Below are 21945 nucleotides of genomic sequence, written 5' to 3'. Positions count from 1 at the left end.
GAAATTTCTTCTCTCATTTTGGGAAGCCAAAAGTCCAAAATTAAGATATCAGCAGGGCCAAGGCATCTGGGTGGCTCAGCTGGCTGAGCGTCCAACTTCGGTGCACGTCATGATCCTGTGGTTTATAAGTTCAAGCCCCCAATTGGGTTCCCTGCTGTCAGTGTAGAGCCCACTTCAGACCCTATGTCACCTTCTCTCCCTGTCCCTGCCCCCACTCATGCTCTCTCTTTCAAAAATAAGTAAACATAAAAAAAAAAAAAAAAAAGATCTCAGCAGGGCCATGCACCTTCTGAAGGCTCCGGGAAGAATCCTTCTTGGCTTCTTCCAGCTTCGAGTGGTTCCTAGTATTTTTGGCTGCTAGCAACATAACACGTTTGTCTTCACATGGTCTTCTCTGTGTTCCTTTCTGTGTCCTCGCCTCATTTGTCAGGGCACTGGTCATTGAATTTCAGGTCCACCTTACATGGAAGTTGATTTCCTCTTGAAATCCTTGATGAATTACATCTGCAAAGATCTTATTTCCAAATAGTGTCACATTCTGCTACGCCAGGTGGAAATGAATTTGGGACGACACTATTAGATCTACCAAAATGTCTAATAAATAATAGTTAATAAATGTTAACTGATTATTTGGTAGGAGGTAGGCAGAATGAACACATGACTAATGAAGCAAAGGACTTATATCTAAAATCTATAAAGAATTATTTTAATCAATAAGACAGTCTGATATTTTTAACTTTCTATTTTTCCTTTGCTTTTTTAAAAATTTATTTTTTAATTAAAAAAAATTTAATTATTTTTATTTGAGAGACAGAGAGAACAACTTGGGGAGGGGCAGAGAGAGAGGGAGAGAGAAAGAATTCCAGGCTGACTCTGCACTGTCAGGGTGGAGCCTAATGTGGGGCTTGGACTCACAAACCGTAATCATGACCTTAGCCGAAACTAAGAGTCAGAGCTTAACTGACTGAGTCACCCAGGTGCCCCCAAAACTTTAATTTTTAAAGTAGTTTAAGTTTTACATCAAAATTGAGAAGGGGGTACAGACATTTCCCATATACTCTCTGCACCCACACATGCCTAGCCTGCCCCTTATCAACATCACTTACCTGAAGGGCGCATAAATCTATACGGACACTTAATCAACGGAAGTTCATAGTTTACATTAAGGTTCACTCTTGGTGTTGTACATTCTATGGATTTGGACAAATGTATCATGTATCCATCATTATAATATCTTCTAGGGTGTTTTCACAGCCCTGAAAATTCTCTGTACTCTACCTATTCATCTCTCCCCCTCACCCCAGAGAGAATTCCTTTAAACTCTCACCCTGGGGGCGCCTGGCTGGCTCAGTCAGTTAAGCGTCCAACTTCCGCTCAGGTCATGATCTCACGGTCCGTGGGTTCAAGCCCCGTGTCAGGCTCTGTGCTCACAGCTCAGAGCCTGGAGCCTGCTTCAGATTCTGTGTCTCCCTCTCTCTCTGCCCCTCCCCTGCTCATTTGCTCTCTCTCTCTCTCTCTCTCTCTCTCTCTCTCAAAAATAAATAAACATTGAAAAAAATTAAACCCTTACCATGTTCACCATAGTGGAATTTTTACCAGCTGCTCACTCCCCCTAAGAATGCTGTGCCTTACCCCTCTTTCTGACCCTCTTACTCTCCTCTATTCTCAGCCTTCTCGCCCATGTTTTCTTCCCTCCAAATAGCTTGCCAACAGGAATTCTAACTCTGATAAAGTAACATTTCTTCACTTCCTTACAAATGTAAGTGATTAACACCTACTTGTGAGATTCACTAGATCCTCTCAAGTCCAGGTTAATACTAAGGATAATGTATTTGTTTATTTGAGTGAAAAAATAATTATTTTATTAATTTTTTCATTAAAGTATCATTTTATCCCATTATTCCAAAATGATTTTGAGATACAAAAATATTTTCCATTTTATTTATCTATTTATTTATTTATTTACAGTAAAACCTTGGTTTGGAAGCATAACTCATTCCTGAAACATGCATGTAATCCAAATTCATATACAAAATTCATTTGTATATGAAAGTGAATTTCCCCATAAGAAGTCATGGAAACTCAGATGATTTGTCCACAACCCAAAAATATTCCTATGAAAATGATTGCAATACTGTAATATAATACAATATAATAAAGAAATTCAAAATATAAGGAAAAATAAACAAATTAACCTGCACTTACCTCTGAAAACCTTTGTGACTGATGCAAGGGAGACAAGGGAGGAGGGTTATTGTGTAGGATGACTTTCACTATCACTAACGGAATCACTGCTATCTATTGGCTCGATGGAATCTTTTTCCTTTTGTGCAACTTTAACAAGGAACCTGTCTAATGACCTAGAATGAAACAAAGCATTCCTAAGCTTACTCTTGTATGGAGAAGTAAAGGACTGTCCATACATGCTTTGAAATGACAAAAAATATACTAATGCCAGTTGTGGGCACCTTCCAACGTTCTGAAAATTCACTGATTTCTGCCAAACACCATGGCCTGGAACTGAGCATCTGAGCACGGGAGATGATCACCCACAATCCCACAGCGAGAGAGAGAGAGAGAGAGAGAGAGAGAGAGAGAGAGAGAGAGAAGAACCATTGGCTCAGTTGTGATCATGTGACATTTGATGTCATTACTGGTATTGCAACACATCGCTCATTTATCAAGTTAAAATTTATTAGAAATGTTTGCTCATCTTGGGAACACTCGCAGAACAAGTTACTTGCAATCCAAGGTTTCACTGTATTTATTTATTTTAGAGAGAGAGAAAAAGAGAGTTCGTGAGTGGGAGAGGGGTAGCGGGAGACAGAAAGAGAATATTAAGCAGGCTCCACACTCAGCACAGAGCCTGAGGTGGGACTTGATCCCATGTCCCTTGGATCACCTCCTGAGCTGAAACCTAGAGTCAGGACACTCACCCAACTGAGGCACCCAGGTGCCCCTGATTTTTCCATCTTACCATGAGAATGAGAATGACTAATACCCACTGGTAATTCATGAAAATGGACTGGGGGAAAATCCCAATCTGGGGGAAAAATACTTCAGCCATTCCCAACATTGGTCCTTTTCTCACTAAAGCATAATGCTAAACTCTCAGTGGATTTCCTTAATACCAAAGAGCAGCCATGTTCCTTTGCCGGCTCTAAAACACAACCATCCTATTAAACACAAATCCCTACTTAACTCATAATGTCAATTTTTACTGTTTTTATTCAGTGATCCTAAAGTAAAATTCCTTTTCTCCACAAAAACAAATAGATAGATAGTTAAATAAATCCTACCTCTTGCAGTCAATACTTGCATAACCTTAAGCAAAGTCACCAAGCCTTTGTTTCTTCATGTGTAAAACTGGAATAATAACGATAGCAGTAGCTACCTCATAGAGTTTGCCCGGAAGGCTAAGAGAGAGAATCACGTGAAAGTGCTTAGTACTGTGAATGGCACATAGTAGGTGCTCATTAGAATTAGCTATTATTATTTACACCAAAGTATAATAAATGAAGCATAAAATCATGGGGAAAAGAGATGGAAATAAAGAAGGCATAAAAGAAACAATAAGATCCTCCACTCCGGCCTGCACTGATGATCAGGGTTCTAGCAAAGTAGGTGTTCCTCTTGCCCTCACTCTTTCTCCTTCCACGATAAAGCAAAACTCTTCTCAGTAACACACTAACTAACTGTCGGAAACTGATCTTCCACCGACTCTGTGACATAAACATTGCTTCCTCTGAGGCTGTTTCTTGACCTTGTAGCCATCTTGACTGGCCATCTCATCTCTTCTAGCTGAAGCCCCTGCTGTTATTCAATTAAGCCTGGATACCAGACCAGAGGCTCCTGGATGGAGAGTCCCCAGCCCAGATCTCCTGTGGGTACAGCACAGAACTCACACAGACAGAGCAGAGCGACTAACAGTTGGATTTAGAGCTTTCTGGTTCACCCTGCACCGCAGGCAAAAAGCAATGTTCCTTTGGGTTTGCACAGTGTCTGGATGGAGTGAGTCATTTAATCCCATAAGGTAAATAACATCACATTTTAAATGGAACTCATTAAATACATTCATAAAAGCAATTAAGATATTTCAGTAACACCACAAAGCATTTATGCAACTCATAAAAAATACTGTTTTACTGACGACCAGCCTTCAAACGCAGCTCTGAAATAGCACGTTTATCTTTAGCCTATTGATTAAAGAAATAGGATACGTTACAACCAAATTTTGGCATGTTTCTAAGTATTTTCTGAGCATTTTAGATTGTTTGTAATATGAGATTTGTGAGTCAATCTCAATAATCAACATTATATCTTCTAGAATCATTAAAAGATTTAGGGAGAAAAATGATACGTATGGTAGTTGCACATCTAGAAGGAAACAACCAGAAAGGAATCGAATGATTGTAAAAAATATTTTCTAAAAGCAGACAAATTATTTAAAAGCACATATAAGCCAATGTTTCTATAAACTTACTGCCTTTACTCACATATACAGCCAGAAATACTTCCTCCTCTATGTTTCCATGGCATTTTGAAAATGCTTCTATGATAGGACCTTATAGTGACCCTGAGCACAGTCTCCTCCGTGGGTCTTGCGAGACGATAAGCATTAGAAGAGAAGGCAGTGTAGCAGATCACCTGCAGGTCAGGCCAGGGGAGAGGACAGTAGGGCAGGTCACATGGGGGTCAGACTCAGAAATCCAACAACCTTGACTTCTGACCTCTGCCCTACCATTTACTCACTGTAGATCTTGGAGCAAGTTCCTTCACCTTCCTGTCCTGTTTTCTGGGGAGAAGCAGTGGAGAAATATAAGTGCCTAATAAATAGTGACTACAGATGGCATCATTGAAATATGCCATATCTTTGGGCCATTTAACCTTGTAAATGACTGCTCTCCTCTTTGCTTTGAATTCTGGGAGCTTACAGAACAGTTTTTCTGAACATCTCTAGGAACTGCAACTGCGTGAACCCACATGGTACAAATCTCTGGCCTTATTTTACAGCCCTTATGTTTCTTTTCCTTCAACAGCCTCAGTTATCTGCTTATAGTAAAAATGTGTTTTTGTGCATATGCGTGCATATTATTTCAGATATTCTGTGGAATGGGTGTGTATGAGAATGGAAGAGAGTAAATTCTGTCTAGTACAAATAAATAATTATGGTTACACAATTATAGTTGCTTTGTGTTGTCTCCATAGCAGATTGTGAACTCCAAACTTCAAGCAACATGTCGCTTTCACTGCTGTCTTCACCTCTGTTTTCACTATTGTATCCAATGATTGTTAAAGAAAAGGGTCTTTTTTGTACCGTATTATGTGTTCTTTTGCTATGACCAGTAAGCAATCTGCTCAATGTTTTAGAAACATAGAAAAAACAAAATCTCGTGAGTTTTATCTAAGGTCATGATCTCACGGCCAAGAGATCGAGCTCTGTGTCAGGCCTTGGGCTGGGCATGGAGCCCTCTTGGGATTGTCTATCTCCCTCTTCCTCTGCCCCTACCCCACACACTCTCTTTTTCTCATTCTTACTTAAAAAAAAAAAGATAACAGTAAAGTCAGCTTTTAATCAGTAAATAAATTATGAAGAAAAATAGACAGGGAACAGTTACACAGGATGAACTTGGACACTCAGTCCTCATTCCATAAACAAGCTCAAAATTCAACTAATGCTTTTAATAGAATCTACATAGCGATCATTTGTCTCAGAAAGAGATAATAAATTAATGGTGTAAGCAGCAACCAGATTTATATATACATTAATGTCCTCATTTATGAAAACTAATTTGTGTGGTAAGGGAAAAAAAAAAAAACACTGCAATGCCTTTCTCAATTTGTTCCTATGATCTCATTTACCTTATTAGTATACGTTATTATTTATTATTTGTAAAATTAATTGATTTCTCTTTCGCTCCACACTTTTCTCTGATTTTCTAGAAGGGGCAACAGCAGCCTTCTCAGTTCTGAAACGCACAGGGAGCCAGGAGTGACTGAAATGCTGACTAATGGCTTCGTGCCCATAAGTGCTGTGATTTCGCCTCAAAGCTCTGTAAAATGAACCGCAGAACGGCTGAAAACAGGCCCGGCTATTCTCAGCACAGACTGACAATTTGTGCTAAATTGTATCAAATTTGGGAATCCAGAAAAATGCCCACTCGGGAGGAAGTTTAACTCACCTGGTTTCTCTGAGTAACAGATAAATCCCAGTAGAGGAAACAGTTTTCAAATAAAGAAAGGGAAACTTGAAATTATCTAATCCTCATGATTTGTGTGGATGCTCCCTTCCCTCGACTCCTCCTCCCATTTCTTTCAAGAAAAGAATCGTATGTTCTAACCTATGTGTGTTCACTTTTTTTCCCCACGTTTGTGCCTGATTTAAACAGAATACATGTGCCAGTATTACTCTGAAAGTTAGAACAGGGGGCAAAGCATTCTCTTGGTATTAATAAGTAAAAATTTTAAAAAAGATCATCTTAACATAAGATAACAATGTAGGATCTTTCTGGAAAATATCACAAGGCCTCATGGTATCTTAAATATTCATTTAGCCAAGTTAAACAGCATAATTACATTAAATCAGCTACCAACGGTGAGTGTGCATTAGGGAAGGGAAAATTCCAAACTGAAAAAAAATTACATTCAGTAACTCTAATACATGACATTGCTCAAAGCGTTCCAATGAACAAATAAGAGCCCAAACGTCCATCAACAGATGAATGGATAAAGATGTGGTTTATATACACAATGGAATACTATTTGGCAATGAGAAGGGATGAAATCCTGCCATTTGCAGCAACGTGGATCGAAGTGGAGGGTATTATGCTAAGTGAAACAAGTCAGTCAGAGGCAGATACCATGTGTTTTCACTTACATGTGGAACTTGAGAAACGTTACAGAAGACCGTGGGGACGGGGAAGGGAAAAATAAGAGTTTCAAACAGAGAGGGAGGCAAACCATACAAGACTTAAATACAGAGAACTGAGGGTTGATGGTGGGGGCGAGCAGGGGAGAGGGGAAAATGGGTGATAGGCTTTGAGGAGGGCACTTGTTGGGATGAGCACTGGGTAAGCGATGAATCACGGGAATCTACCTCCGAAACCAAGAGCACATGGTATACACTGTATGTTAACTAACGACAATAAATAATATTACAAGAAGAAGGAGGAGGTGGAGGAGGAGAAGAACAAGGTAGTTAGTCTCAATTCTTCCCGGTCCTCTCTTACCCAGCTATTGTTTTGAGTCTCCTGACAGTGTGCTTTTTATCTCCTCTTCAGACTTCCCATATACTTATGATCCTCAAAATTCCACCCTCACATTTTTTGTGTTTTCAAACATCCTCTACACCCTAATGACTTCCTCTGCTTCACCTTTACCTTTCACAGGTGAGTTTCATACCTGTGTGTCTAACAATGCACAGGACATTTCTATCTAAACCCGTGCAGCTCTCTCAGGGGCCGCTGGTCCACATGAATTGCTCAGCCAGCCACCCTCAACCCTCTACCCCCAATATCCAATGGGTCAACTGTATCTCTGAATTCTGCTTTATATCTAGCTCCTTCTCTCAGTAGTATTTTACCTTAAACAAAACTCCCCTTAGCTACTAATTGGCAAACAATTGCATTCTACTTCAGGTGATCTCCCTAACCAAACCTCTGTCTTCCAGCCCACAAACCCTTCCATCTAATGTCATCATTTTGTTTCAAAGTTTTCAATAACCTTTTCCTGTCGATAAGAGAAGATGAGTGGCCTCATCACAATATTCATTCATCCATCTATTCCTTCATCTATTTATTTTCTCAACAAATATTCATTCATCCCTTTCTAAAAACCAGGCACTGTACTGAACATGCAACGGGGAGTAGAAGGCAAGACTATGCCTTCTCTGAACTATGGCCCTATGAACTAATCCACCTCTAGTTCATTCCGTTAAAATGAACTTCTCCTTTGTTTTCCTCTGAATTCGAGTTCCTAATTATACTTGAAGACCAAAGTCAAGTGTCACCTCCTCTGAGAAGTATTCCCAGGCTGTCCTAGAGGGGATGAGCTACTCATTTAGAACTATCATTAGGGCTTTATTTCTAACACAGCCATCCTTCAATTAAATAAACTTTATTCAACATCTAAAACATAGCCAATAGCTAAGTGTTGTATGATTGACTGTTGTTTCCTATTTTTCAGTTCCCAGCACCTCAAATAATGCCTTTCAAACATTAAATGTTTGTTGCATATTTTTTTTTCTAGTTCCACTTCACAAATGTAGAAAGCAAACTAATTTGCTAAAAGAAATTGTCTAATTCTAGTGGTGGAGGCAAGACAAATGAATTTAAGATAAACCCTACTCCTAGCTTTTCTGGATAAAAGGGAAAAAATTGTCATTGACAATTTTAACTATTGTTATTGTATTCATGACCGACTTTGAAGGTAAGTGATTGACCTAAATGAAAAATCTGGTGTCGATGAACATATTGATTGGCTTCAGAACACGAAGACACGGTGAGTTTCTCACATGTGCAGCTTTGAGATGTTCTAGGAAAAGCATGTGCTTCCACATAATTTACTCTCAAAAGTTAAGGATTTTGTGAGCACCTTTCTAATTACATTTTAAGATGTAAATATGCAAAATGACCTCCTTTGACCATATCAGCAGTAGCTGTCTTATTCTCAACCTGCCACTTCTTGAAAGAACATTAGTTTTTACCAATGGCTACTATTCACATAGTTGAAAATAAATGTCCCCCTGGTCCCCTGGTGTAACTCAGGGAATTGACAGGGTATAGTATATTCTCCTACCCAATTTCTCCTTTGCTCCTTTGCTCCCCACAGCCACCCCCATCCCTTTCCAAGCCACCAGAGTAGAAACTAACTGATAACGTTCTGTATTCTTCACCAGTAGCTGGTCTATTATGATCTAAAACTGGGCTTCTTGCTGCCGAGTGGAAATCCCATGAGCACCTACTGCTACATCATTCAAAGACGAGCAGCCAGGGATTCTGAAGCAGAGGAGTGCAGAAGCAGGAAGAGGCTCTCATGGGGCATTTGTTTCTTGCAGATCCACAAAGCCAAAGTCTTCCTGGCTGCTTTTCATACATGGGTTCATTCTTTGTTAAAAAGATATGGCATAAGGCTTAGTGGGTATACAAGAACTCAAGGCTGTTGGATTGTATAGAAAGGGGGGAAAGGTATTTTGTCAGCCTTCGAGATTTCTTTTTCAAATGTGACCAGACATTCATATACGCATACTGACTTTCATTTAAATCAGCAACATGCAAATTGCATATTCATCTAGCTATACATAGGGCAGGCACTGTTCATAGAGATACGGCTATGCATTACAGGCACAATTCTGGTGAAAGGAAATCTTTGTTTAAAAAAAACGTACTGGAGGTGAAAAGAAACAGAGATGAGGACTCCTGAGATGTGGTCTTATTTCTGGTTGCCTAGTACAAAACCAAATTTCTCATGATTGTTTTAAAAACATCAGTACAAACTCCACCATAAGATACAAATGTTTGTTTGTTGCATCGGTGCAGTTTTCCTAACAAAACCTTTTAGTTGATTATGAGTGAGTCATATTTCCAAGCTGGCTTATTTTTAACAACGAATTCTAATGTTGTCAGGGTTATTTTTGTGGATGAATGTGCTAGATGTCATTCCAGACTCTGTGTCAAATTCATCAGCATCAAGCTTCATACCTATAATGTCTAATGTTGAAATAAAATAATAAAGTATCTTTATTTATATACATTTTATATTTCTTATACAATAAAAGAAACTATTTTCCTCAGATGCTTTTAGTCAGTGATTATCTCTTTAACATCCTGAGAAGCATCAAATTTATACTTAATTATAATACTCTAAAGTAACAGTGGATCTGCCTGCACATTCCCACCCCCATACCTACTTCTGAGTCACAGGGAAGAGTTGTGGAATGATTCAGCTTCAGCTTGATCCCAGGTACATAAGATGACTCTCTTTTCTTCTATTTTTATAACACATGGAAGTTTTGGGAAACTATGGCCCATCTCTCATTCTACCTTTGCTGGACTCTCAATCTTTTATTGTTAGTGCCTAATAATCCCCTTCTGAGAGAGGCTATAGACCCCATAAAAGTAAAGATTGTTGTCTCCCGGAGTCCATTGTCAGGAAGGAGGATGGTGCAAAGAATTGCATGGACACATCTATGTTTGAATAATAAGCTAAAAAGAAACAATAAGTAAATTGCTTAGATATCTTAGTCTTCATTTATATATTCGTATTTGTTAGAAGGTGAATAGCTAAGTAAATGTTGGAATTAAACATCCAATTGATAACAAAGCAAATGTAAGTAATTGAACTAAAATTTAAACAGAACAGAATATAGTCTAGAGTTCACAGAGAGAGAAAGAGAGAGAGAGATCTAGTGGCCTGCAACATGCAGTCAAACAATGTAATGGAGAGACCTCTTTGGGGCAGAAAAGTAGAACTGTGACCATTCCTTCTTCAGCAACAAAAACTTTCTCACATTCATCTTTAAAAGGAACGGGGGAAATGAAAGAGAAATTTGCTCCACTGTCAATTGCACTGACTTAGATTTGGGAAATACAAGTAAATATATGCGGTGACATGATACAAATAGGGTACACACCATCTGCCCGGTCCCATACTCTGTATATCTTGACATTTTCTCATTTCAGGAGCTTCCAAAGCTAGGGAAATACGTACACCGGGATCACTGGACAAAACCATTATCATCTTGATTTTCACTTCAAAGTGCTAAGTCCAGGTGTAAATACCTTTCCTATGAAGAAAGGTGTGTAAGAATGTGTAATCCTACGGAACTAATTTTGTACTGTTCTCCTCCTGTCTTCAACCCCGCTTTCTCACTACAAGCTGGCAAAGGAAGGAACAGAGTTAACAAGGGCAAAGGAACGCCTGGTAAAGTTTGATTACGTAAGTGTGGGAAAGCCTTGTGGGCTCCTATGTGGAGCCCAAGGAAATAAATGAGATCCTTTGCTAGAATGCAAAAGCAGCAATATCACTCAGGAGCAACAAGCAGGGGCAGGTTCAGGAGAGAAGACAGGGCACAATATTCCTTTCAGTCTCCCTAGTTCTACCCCACAACTCTCCAGAAGCACAGAGAACACAAGATAATTTCCCCAAACTTCCCATACCCCCAAAAGAATTGTGTAGATGCTGAGATTTGGTCAACATAAAGAAAGGAGGCCTTGCAGTCAGGACAAAGAAGCTACTGCGCTCCTTACTGAAGACCTGACACTGTGCACAACTGTGGCCATTTCAGCCAATGGTGTCATGGCCAGACATTTCTCCATGCCGCCATGATGCTATGGGAGTCCTGGGAATTAAATGGTGCTCATGGGGGTAGAATAAGAAGGAAAAGCTTTAATTCACTGAGTTAAAATCTGGAATGACAGAAAATCCAGAACTGGCTAACACATGTTCAGCCATCAGGTGGAACAAGGACTCAATAAAGAGATGTGCAGCGTGATGGACAAAGTTCCACAGCACAGCTAGGAAGCATTCACATCGATTAGCATATATTGTAACTCCATTTGGCAAGCTACATGCTGAGGATGACAAGCATAAGTGTAACTAAACAATCTTTAAAGTGTCATGAATACCTGAGAAGAGATAAATACAAGTTTAATGCATTTTATCTAAATTGAAGGCAGCTAAAATAAAGGAGGCGGCAAAATACACTGTAGACACAGATGTGACCAATAATTTCCTTGAAAATATAGTTTAAAATCATTATTAATATTTTATATCAAATGAAAATATTATATTACTATTTAAATTTCACTGTTCCTAACAACACCGTCACCAGGAGGGAAAATGAGATGTTGACCTACTGTATTAGGACATGTATTTTAAATTTCTGCACACTGAGTCATTCCTTTACTTTACCAGAAATATTTACTCAGGAGATGGGTCAATGATTAAGGAGTACAGGATGATTAGAAAAAGTGTAACCTTCTGATCTATAAGAAAACATATATATAGGATTTTGCTGTAATTATCACTATTTTCATTATTTTGCTGTTATTTAAGAAGAGGCATTGTATGTGGTTATGAAAATGGTCTCCGGGGTCAAATTCCAATTCATTCACTTACTAGCTATGGGATTCTGCAGCAGGTTGCTTAACCTCTCAGTTTACCCATCTGTAAAATGAAGATATTCACTGTATCCACCTCTCAGGAATGTTAAGAGAATTGAAAGAGGTATGACATAATAAAGCACTTGGAACAGAGTCTGACACATAGTAGGTGCTATTTAGGTGCTTATATTTACATATATTACTACTGGTAGTATGTTTGCTGACATCTAAACGATATGGTATTTTATGACTTCAAAACCATATCTATGCACACTTACTGATTTTAATCTTCATAAGAGCCCCTGCGAAGGAGGTGACATTGACTACCATTGTTAAGAAAGAGTACTGAGGTTTGGAGAGATTAAGTAACATCTCCAGTGAATGAAAGAGAATAGGATTGGAACCCTACACTCCCGAATTCAGATTCAGAGCTGTTGCCACAATATTTGTATTCAAAACTACACGTGACGTGATAAGGAAACATAAAAAAAGGGAAGTAGAGCGAATACTACTTTATCCAGAGACATCGTCTATGTGGGACTGTAAATCAATGATGACATTTGCATCAGAATAGGGAAAGAATAGGGTGCCCGAGAAGAAGTGGTCGTGGGTCACGATGGAAGAGACCAGCCTGGAAGACCTGAGATCCACCAAACACGCAGAGACAGCTAAGGAGCCCTCTCTGTACAGGAGGTACTGGGTGCACAAAGCAACCCCTTACTGTGGACTGAAAGGCTGAATAGGGAGATAACTTGGTAGTCTTGGCATGGAAGATCTTCTCTGTAATCACTGTAACTGAAGTTGGATAAAATTTACAATGACCAGGGGCACCTGGGTGGCGCAGTCGGTTAAGCGTCCGACTTCAGCCAGGTAACGATCTCGCGGTCCGTGAGTTCGAGCCCCGCGTCAGGCTCTGGGCTGATGGCTCAGAGCCTGGAGCCTGTTTCCGATTCTGTGTCTCCCTCTCTCTCTGCCCCTCCCCCGTTCATGCTCTCTCTCTGTCCCAAAAATAAATAAACGTTGAAAAAAAAATTAAAAAAAAAATTTACAATGACCTTATGTTTCAGCTATTAATAGGACCTTAACAGACACCTCACCAAAGAAGATATACAGGTAGTACAGAAGCATATAAAAAGGTGCCCCACATCATACATCATCAGGGAAATGCATCTTAAAACAATGCTGAGAGTGGCACCTGGATGGCTCAGTTGGTTAAGTGTCTGATTTCAGCTCAGGTCATGATCTCACGGTTTGTGAGTTCAAGCCCCGTGTTGGGCTCTGTCCTGAAGGCTCAGAGCCTGGAACCTGCTTTGGATTCTGTGTCTCCCTCTCTCTCTGCCTCTCCCCCGCTCATGCTCTGTCTCTGTCTCTCTCTCTTTCTCTCAAAAATAAGTAAACTTTTAAAAAATTATATATATATATATGTATATATATATATATATATATACATATATATATATATAACCAACAACAATGAGATACTATTGCACATCTGTTAGAAGGGCTAAAATCCAGAACACTGACAATACCAAATGCTAGTGAGGATGTGGAACAGGAACTCTCACCCCTTGCTGGTGAGAATGCAAAATGGTTCAGCCACCTTGGAAGATGAGTGGTTTCTTAAAAAACTAATCTATGCTTGCCAAATAACTCAGAAATTGTGCTCTTAGTTATTTACCCAAACGAACTGAAAACTTAACATCCACACAAAAATTTGCATACAGATGTTATTGCAACTCTATTCATAGTTGCCAAACTTAGAAGCAATGGAGATTTTCTTCAGCAGGTGAACAGACAAATTGTGATACACCCAGACAATGGGATATGATTCAGTGCTAAAAAGATATGAGCTACTGAGCCATGAAAAGACATGAAGGAATCGTAAATGTGTATCACTAAGTGAAAGAAGCCAATCTGAAAGTCCGCCTAACTGCAACTACATGGCATTTTGGAAAAGACAAAACTATGCAGACAACAAAAAGATCAGAGGTTGCCAGTGTTGGTGGGGATTAAGGAAAGCGACACGAATAAGCAGAGCAGAGAGGACTTTCAGGGCAGTGAAAATATTGTGTGTGCTATTATAATGGTGGAGACATGTCATTATACATTTGTCCACACCCATAGAACGTACAACACCAAAAGTGAACCATCATGTAAACATATGAACTTTGGCTCAATCTAATGTGTCAACGTAGGTTCGTCCTTGGTCAACGAACAGACAAACGAAACAAGCATCATTCTGGTAAGTTATGTGGATAATGGGGGAGGTTATGGATGTGTCGTGTCAGAGAGCATATGGGAAGACCCTATATATTTTATTCCTCTCAATTTTGATGTAAACTGAAAACTACTGTAAAAAAATCAAGTCTTGAAAGAAAAAACTATACGAGTAAGACTTAATAACAGTACTTCGAATGATGTCCTGAGAAATGTCCAAGGTTAAAAATCTGTCAGTTCAAAGAAATATGGAGGCCAATATTTGCAAAGATTATGCTAGAAGGTAATGGAAATAATCCTCACAATTAGATAATACAGCCTTTCCATATTAACATAAATGATATTTAAACATTGAAACATTAAGCCATAGTAAGCATAAGCTCCAATATTAATGGGGCACATAAACAGAAAAAAATGGTTTTGTGCTATTTAATCTCAAAAATGGTTTAATGACCCTTATCTGATTATGAAAACAGCACAAGCAACTGTATTAGATAAATAGGACATTAAAAATACTGCTAACTGTTAAGCAGCTTGAAAATATCCAAATGAATGTATTTTTAAATCAAATTTAATAGTCACTGAAGGAATATTAAAGAGATGTCCTGGATATGGCTATGACATTGGCAAACATGAACACATACACAGAAAGTTAAAGAAAAGCACAGAATAACAGCTAGGAAAACAAATCGCAAAATGAAAGTTAAGAATGTGGTTAATTTAGTTAAGTCTTGGTTTCTGCTGCTTCACATACATCAATCCTCAGACCAATAAAAATGTTGAATAGTTCAGTATGCTTTTAAAGCATAATTACAGCATCCTAATACGACAAACGTGGTCAAATATCTTTCTCTGGAATTCAGTTTTACATTAGGAGTCAGAGCTTCCACGGGACTGGAGAGAGCTTAAGAAACCTTTCGTGACACACCATACTTAAGCTCCCACCCTTCTTACTACCACTCAACCTGTCTGTGAGTGTCATGATCACTAATGAATGAGCATTGTTAGTCCTTCAATATTTGAGTGTCGGTGAGTATGGGTTTGGGACCATCCTGGCTACCCCTCTTTTTTTTTTTTTTTTTTTTAATTTTTTTTTCAACGTTTATTTATTTTTGGGACAGAGAGAGAGCATGAACGGGGGAGGGGCAGAGAGAGAGGGAGACACAGAATCGGAAACAGGCTCCAGGCTCTGAGCCATCAGCCCAGAGCCTGACGCGGGGCTCGAACTCACGGACCGCGAGATCGTTACCTGGCTGAAGTCGGACGCTTAACCGACTGCGCCACCCAGGTGCCCCATGGCTACCCCTCTTATGTGCTCATTCACCGGCCCTTCTCTCTTCTTAAAGTGTTAGTATAATGGAGAAGCACTCACCCTGGAAGCAGATCACTAGGTGTGGGATCTTGTTAAGCTTCAAGACCCCAATGTGTAAACTGGAGCTAATAATCATGTCTCATGGGTGGTTGCATAAAAGAGGTAATTGTGTGCCTGGTAAAACCAAGAAGCTTAATAAATGTTGCTTTTGCTGTTCTACACTTCACACTATACTTCTGGTTCCCAAAGTTTGCTAACTGGCTGCAATCCCATGGTTCAACTCCCTACTGAAGTCTCCTTGGGAATCTCCCAATGTGGGCCATGGTTCTTTAAGTTGCTCTCCTGGTACTATAACGGTGCATCTGAAATACACGTTAGATTAATTGCAGTTAGAAATATGAGAGAGAAATATGTCATAGATAGTCCCAAAGAGCCAAGTAATCACCCCCAAAACACTTGTTTCCATCCCAAGTGCAAAATTAGAATCACCAGACCATCTCAGTGCCATCACACTGATACCCAAGAGCCGGAAGGGAAGTCTGACTGATGTTAGTTGGCAGGAATCTGTATTGGCTGCACTGGCCACTGCATTTTTACGTTTGGCACATTTGGTTTGGCTCCGAAAGTGGATACCACTGGAAAATGATTGCTGGGGCTGAAAAGGGATCTAGAATCAGAAAGGGCAAAACTTTATACCTGTCATTCAATGACATGATACTTAGATGTATTTTCCCCTCACCACTTACCTCACAAAAACTCAACAGTGTTTTCTCTCCTCATTTATCATGGTCTAACCTTTTGAACTGTAATTTGGAGGAACAGACCAAAAATAACCTCAGTTAATAAAACCTTGTTGGCTTGTTTTGTTTTGTTTTCTCCAGGGAGCCAAATGCTTTCTTTCATATGTGTTCCCAAAGGAGATAGCTGTCTTTATGAATTCATTTTCCAATTGGAAAATAGAAACAGAATCTAGAAGATTGAGAAAGGCAGTGAGATAATCTAACATGTAATCTGATTGCTAACACTTAGGTTTGTCATCACTTCTCTGAGCTCTGGAAACTTCTCCATTCTTTCCTGAAGGAAATCCAGCAATGGCTTATGCAATTTCTCTCCCTTTTCATTAGGAACTCCTTAATACCTAATCATCCACAGGACTGTTTGTTCTCAGATACAATGTGATTGAACATTTACTATTCTGCAGGTGCAATACTGAAACAAAGTGGATAGGACCAAATGGAGAATGCCGTCGGAGGCCAGCCAATGAATTCTACCACCTGCATATTTCTACAACTACCACATGAAATTATATATGTTAAATGCAACAACCTATGCTTTCCAACTGTGAATTTTGTGAACCCAGTTGTTATTTTTTAAATCTGTCTCTGGAACCACTTCCTAATGGGATATATATGTGGGTTTTTTCATTCTTATTCAAATGCTTTTGGAACCCAGCAGTTTACATAGAAAAAAAATATTTTTCCAATCAACATTATTCCATACAATACCCTTAGCAAAAGAGGAAAGTTATCAGATTGTTAAGCAAACAATAGTTGGGCGTGATGTTCAAAAAGATAGGAATGACGGTTTGCATATACAGACAGGGCAGTTAGAAGCTTTCTTTCTTAACTGACAATTATAGATACAGTGCATCAAGTGGGCATGTGATAAATATCAGTGCTCGCTTGACCTACCAAATATATTTGTTTGGGAAAATATAAATGACAAATTGACCTTCAGATTAATAGCTACCATATTGGTAAAGTACAAATCACTTTTAACAGCCACATTACTTTAGTAAAGAGAAGCTTGCTAACTGCTCTTTAATTAAGTACACTAATGACCTTAAGGGGATTAGTAGTCTTGTCTGATAATCAATAAGCATGGCAAGATTGCTGCCTCATAAACTGGGGTGGGAGAACCAAATTAATCTGCAAAGATTAGTTCCCCCTAGTTTTTTCCTTATAGTTTGATTCTTTCCAGTCCTTAGGAAACTCATAATCCCAGGCAAAAAGAACATAGCAATAATCTATTTGTTTTGAAGATGTCTATTTATTCTAGAAAACATGGTTTAAAAACAGTGCCAAGAATCCAAGTGACAAATTAGAGGCCTTTTCCTGCAAATCGTTGCTTGAACAATGCTCAAATAAAATTCTCTGCTGCCCTATTTAATAAGTGATTGACTAATGGATTACAACTGTGCCACGATGGGGTTCAGTTTCTTCATTTGTAAAATGAAGGAGGTCTCTAAGGTCCTTTCCAGTTTCTACATTATATTTTGAACAGATAATAATGTATTTATTTTGTGAATTATCCATTTTTTAGCAGCCAGTCAGCCTTGTACAATTGACTCTGAGCTTCTGGGCTCTCATCTTCGTTTGCTCCTACACACTCAGCAAAAGCAAATATAATGGTCCAGGAAAGAACATGTGTACTACATTATCAATGTAAAACAAAACAAATAAAGTAAAACTTTGTGCAGTATTTGATGCAATATGGCACAATGGAGACAGGAGGAGATGGGGGAGGAGGTGGAATTTGGGAATAATAGCTTTGGAGTCACAACTGTTTTATTCAATCTACCTTTAAGATGCATGACCTTAGACAAATAGTTCTTCTCTTCTCAACCTCAGTATCTGTGTATGAGAGGGTTAGCATGCAGATCATCAGAATTATGGTGAGTAAACGTCCTACATACATATCATATTTTCCATAGCGGATGCTTAGTAAATGGCAGTTGCCTTTCCCATCTCATTCTTAGATGTTTCTGGGTATCAGATAGATATCACATGCAAGTTTACATATATATGTAAATATACAAGCCTATATACAATATGAGTACATAGTACAAGTCTATATACAATATATGTATAAATGTAAATATAAAGTCTATATACAATATAAGAATATATGATATAGAAATTCTACACTTATATCTGAGTACTCATCAAATCCTTTAAAAATAGGACCTTGCCTTTTTTATCTATTGTTTTCAGCTCTCAGTGTAGTACCTGGCACACGCACATATCGATCAAACCATTAAGTACATTTTATAGGTAGTTTTTTGGGAACATTTTATTTATTTATTTTAAACCTTCAATGTTGTATTGAGGCTACCTGGACAATCAGCCTACTCGCTAAAACAAATACGGAGGATATGATTTTTCTTTAAATATGTCAGCATTACCAGTTTTGTGCTCATTGGTTTACTTATACGATAATTAAGCCTATATCCCAGGGATTGTGTGAAGTAGCTTTAAATATGAAATGATCATAAAAACATTACATAGCTACTTAACATGTGTATTCACATGAGAGGCTTTTTTTTTCTTAAGGTCTTTTAATAGCCCCATTTAACTCATCCATTATTGTAAATGTATGTCAATTATTATGCAAGGAATACTGTAAGACTTCGTGACTTGGTGGCTGAAAGGTCAGTAAAAGCCACCTTGTCTGCATGAGATAACCCCCTATTTTCTAGGAATATTAAGATAATGTTATAAGAGCCATATTTGCAGAAGCATCTCAGAAACGTCAAAAGCTAAAAAAAACCCAAAAACAAACAAACAAACAAACAAAACCAAAATCTAACCCCTGAACTTCTAGCAACACTGCTGATATTTCCGAGATCCTTTATTAGGAACTGGTTATGTAATCTCTTAAGTAACACTTCCATGAGAAGAAAATGAAAAAAAAAAATTCTTTAGAACAAATCTCTGAGCAAGGGAAAGAAGGAATCCTCCTTCTCTGGGTATAAAAACTGTTCACATTTCCCATGTTCTAAGAGTGAAAAATCCATATAGTTCATGGTAATGAAGGCCATTCTGAAATTATGTGAGATGCTTGATTTCTCCCAAACATTGTTGTCCATATCTTTAGATCCCACGGCAATTCGTATTTTTTCCATTTGTGCAAAAGCAGAGAAAAGGGTCGGCTTGCCTCCGGCACTGGTATAGCTTGTAAATGCTTAAATACTGCTGTATTTCTCTCCCAATAGCTTGTGTCTGGGCAAGTGTTTCTGAAGCTGTTCCTCAGCTTTCTCACTTGTAGGAGTGGCTAAGAGTCAAGCCCTCTTTCCCTGAGGGCACTTTCTGTAGCACCTGCTCTGATCAGCGAACAGACACTACACTATGCACCCCTTGCTATTGCTTGTGGACTGACTGGGTGTTGCTCTTGGTAATCTGACCTGCCAAATGATCTTTAAAACCTGCTGAAATATGTATGCTTTCGGGCTCACTCAAGAGGTCCTATTGTCAGAACCATAAGCCGGCATCATCCTCCAAGTCATCAACTGAATCGAGTGTGTCATTACAAATTGCAAATTACCTTGTTCAACTGTTTGCGCGTGGATGTGCTAACCTCAATATCAACACACAGTAGCAGGCCATGAGATTCTCTTAATCCCTTTCTTCCAGTCAGTCATTGCCATTAAAACAAACAAATGTCAACTGTTCACACTCATAAAGTTTCCTCAAAGTCCCTAGCAATGGGATACAATACTAACAAGTATAAAATTATCCTAAGTTTCCACTGTGCCTTTCAGTGAAGACTTACGAATTCAAAATGTCCAGGGTGCAATGTTGCTACTCCAAGGAACAGCTAGGGAAGATAAGCACTCCTGGAACTAAGACCTCATTCTTGATTTAGCTGAAACAATACCACAAAGTTGTTATACAACTGAAAGAGAGAATGATAAGGTATTATTATTATTATTATTATTAATTATTCTATTAGATATTTGTGGCAGCAAGAGAATGAAGAACGATAGAACATTCCAGAGTCGATTCAGTTGACGATTAATGGATCTGCTGAGCACCTTTCCTCCTTTCTCACCCGTGCACATGGGCCTGCTTGAAGCCTGAGGGGCCTATAATTTTAGCATCGTCTCCAATGGCATGACTAAAACATCATGGGGAGGAAATGCACAACAGTGAGGAAAGCACAGGTTTTGCTACCACCATCTCCCACGTGATCTCCACGGGACTTGGGCAAATCCCTTCACTTCTCCAGGCCTCCCCTGCCTCTTCCATAAATGTCAATATCGCAGGGCTCTTGAAGTTTCAAAGCTGATTTACATGAAGCACCTAGCACCACGCTTAGGTTCAGAATAGTGATTTTTCTTAATGTTTGTATTTATTTTTGAGAGAGAGAGAGAGAGCACGCGAGAGAGGAGCAGAGAGATGGGGAGACACAGAATCTGAAGCAGGCTGCAGGTTCCAGGCTCTGAGCTGTCAGCACGGAGTCCAATGCGGGGCTCAAACCCACAAACCGTGAGATCATGACTTGAGCTGAAGTCAAACGCTCAACAGAGCCACCCAGGTGCCCCCAGAATAGTGGTACTTGAATAGGTGCTTTAATTTTCAAAAATTAAAGAGCCAAAACTTCAGCGGTGCCTGTACCCATTCATCCAGATTAATTCATTAGTAGCAAGTAAGGCCCAAAGAGACCTGAATGGAGAGCAGAGAAGTTTCAGAGAACAAAACTTGTCCCTCGAGGGCCACCAGGAATGGGACCTTACAGAGATCAGGAGAGTGGGAGCTTACAGAAGGGTAAGCAATGAGGATGCTCAAAAGGAGTTTTCTGAGGCATTGAACACAGTTTCTATTGCTCTGGACTAGCCCTGAGTCTGGACGAGGATCATTGATCGGAGAGCAATGAAGTGTTATTAACATCAAATTATGCATTTTATTTTGGAATAGTCCATTTCTGTTTCTTTCTTGTGAGAAACATTTTCCTCAGCATTCTCTCAAATTGGCAAGTTTGTTTGTTTGTTTTCTCACAATGCTGTTGGAGGGTCCACTGATGGAAGATTTGACCGGAGGCATGAAGCACACGAGAGGTGTGGCCCTGGTTCGCATATTTCTATTGGATATATCGATAAACCACTCTGGAATTAGGGTGCAGATGCCTTCTGCCACAGATTATGAACTGGGGGCCAGGGTTGTGAAACTCTGCAAAAAACATTCTTCTTACGTTTTTATTGCCTACAAAATGCCAGGAGAGTTTCCAAGTAAGAGCAATCACTGTTAAAGAAAATGGGACATAAAATAAACTGTTATTACCTGCAAAACAGCTGTATTTCCTTTTCTTCCCACAGATGCACATAAACCCTCTGTATACTCTGACATGAAGAAATGTAATAGAACTTTTATTTCTGTAAACACTAGATATTTGTTCTTTGATAGGTAACATCTGAAGAAAAAAAAAAAAGTTGTACTTAAAATTTTATCAGCTGTTCCATGATCTCAACATTAAAGAAGGGATCTTGCAAATTGATCTGGTCATTCTTGGTCTAAGTCAGTGGGCTGTCAAGGTTAA

The sequence above is a fragment of the Leopardus geoffroyi genome, chromosome C3 (assembly GCF_018350155.1).
Source record: "Leopardus geoffroyi isolate Oge1 chromosome C3, O.geoffroyi_Oge1_pat1.0, whole genome shotgun sequence".
Lineage (NCBI taxonomy): Eukaryota > Metazoa > Chordata > Mammalia > Carnivora > Felidae > Leopardus > Leopardus geoffroyi.
This window is presented reverse-complemented; position numbering follows the sequence as displayed.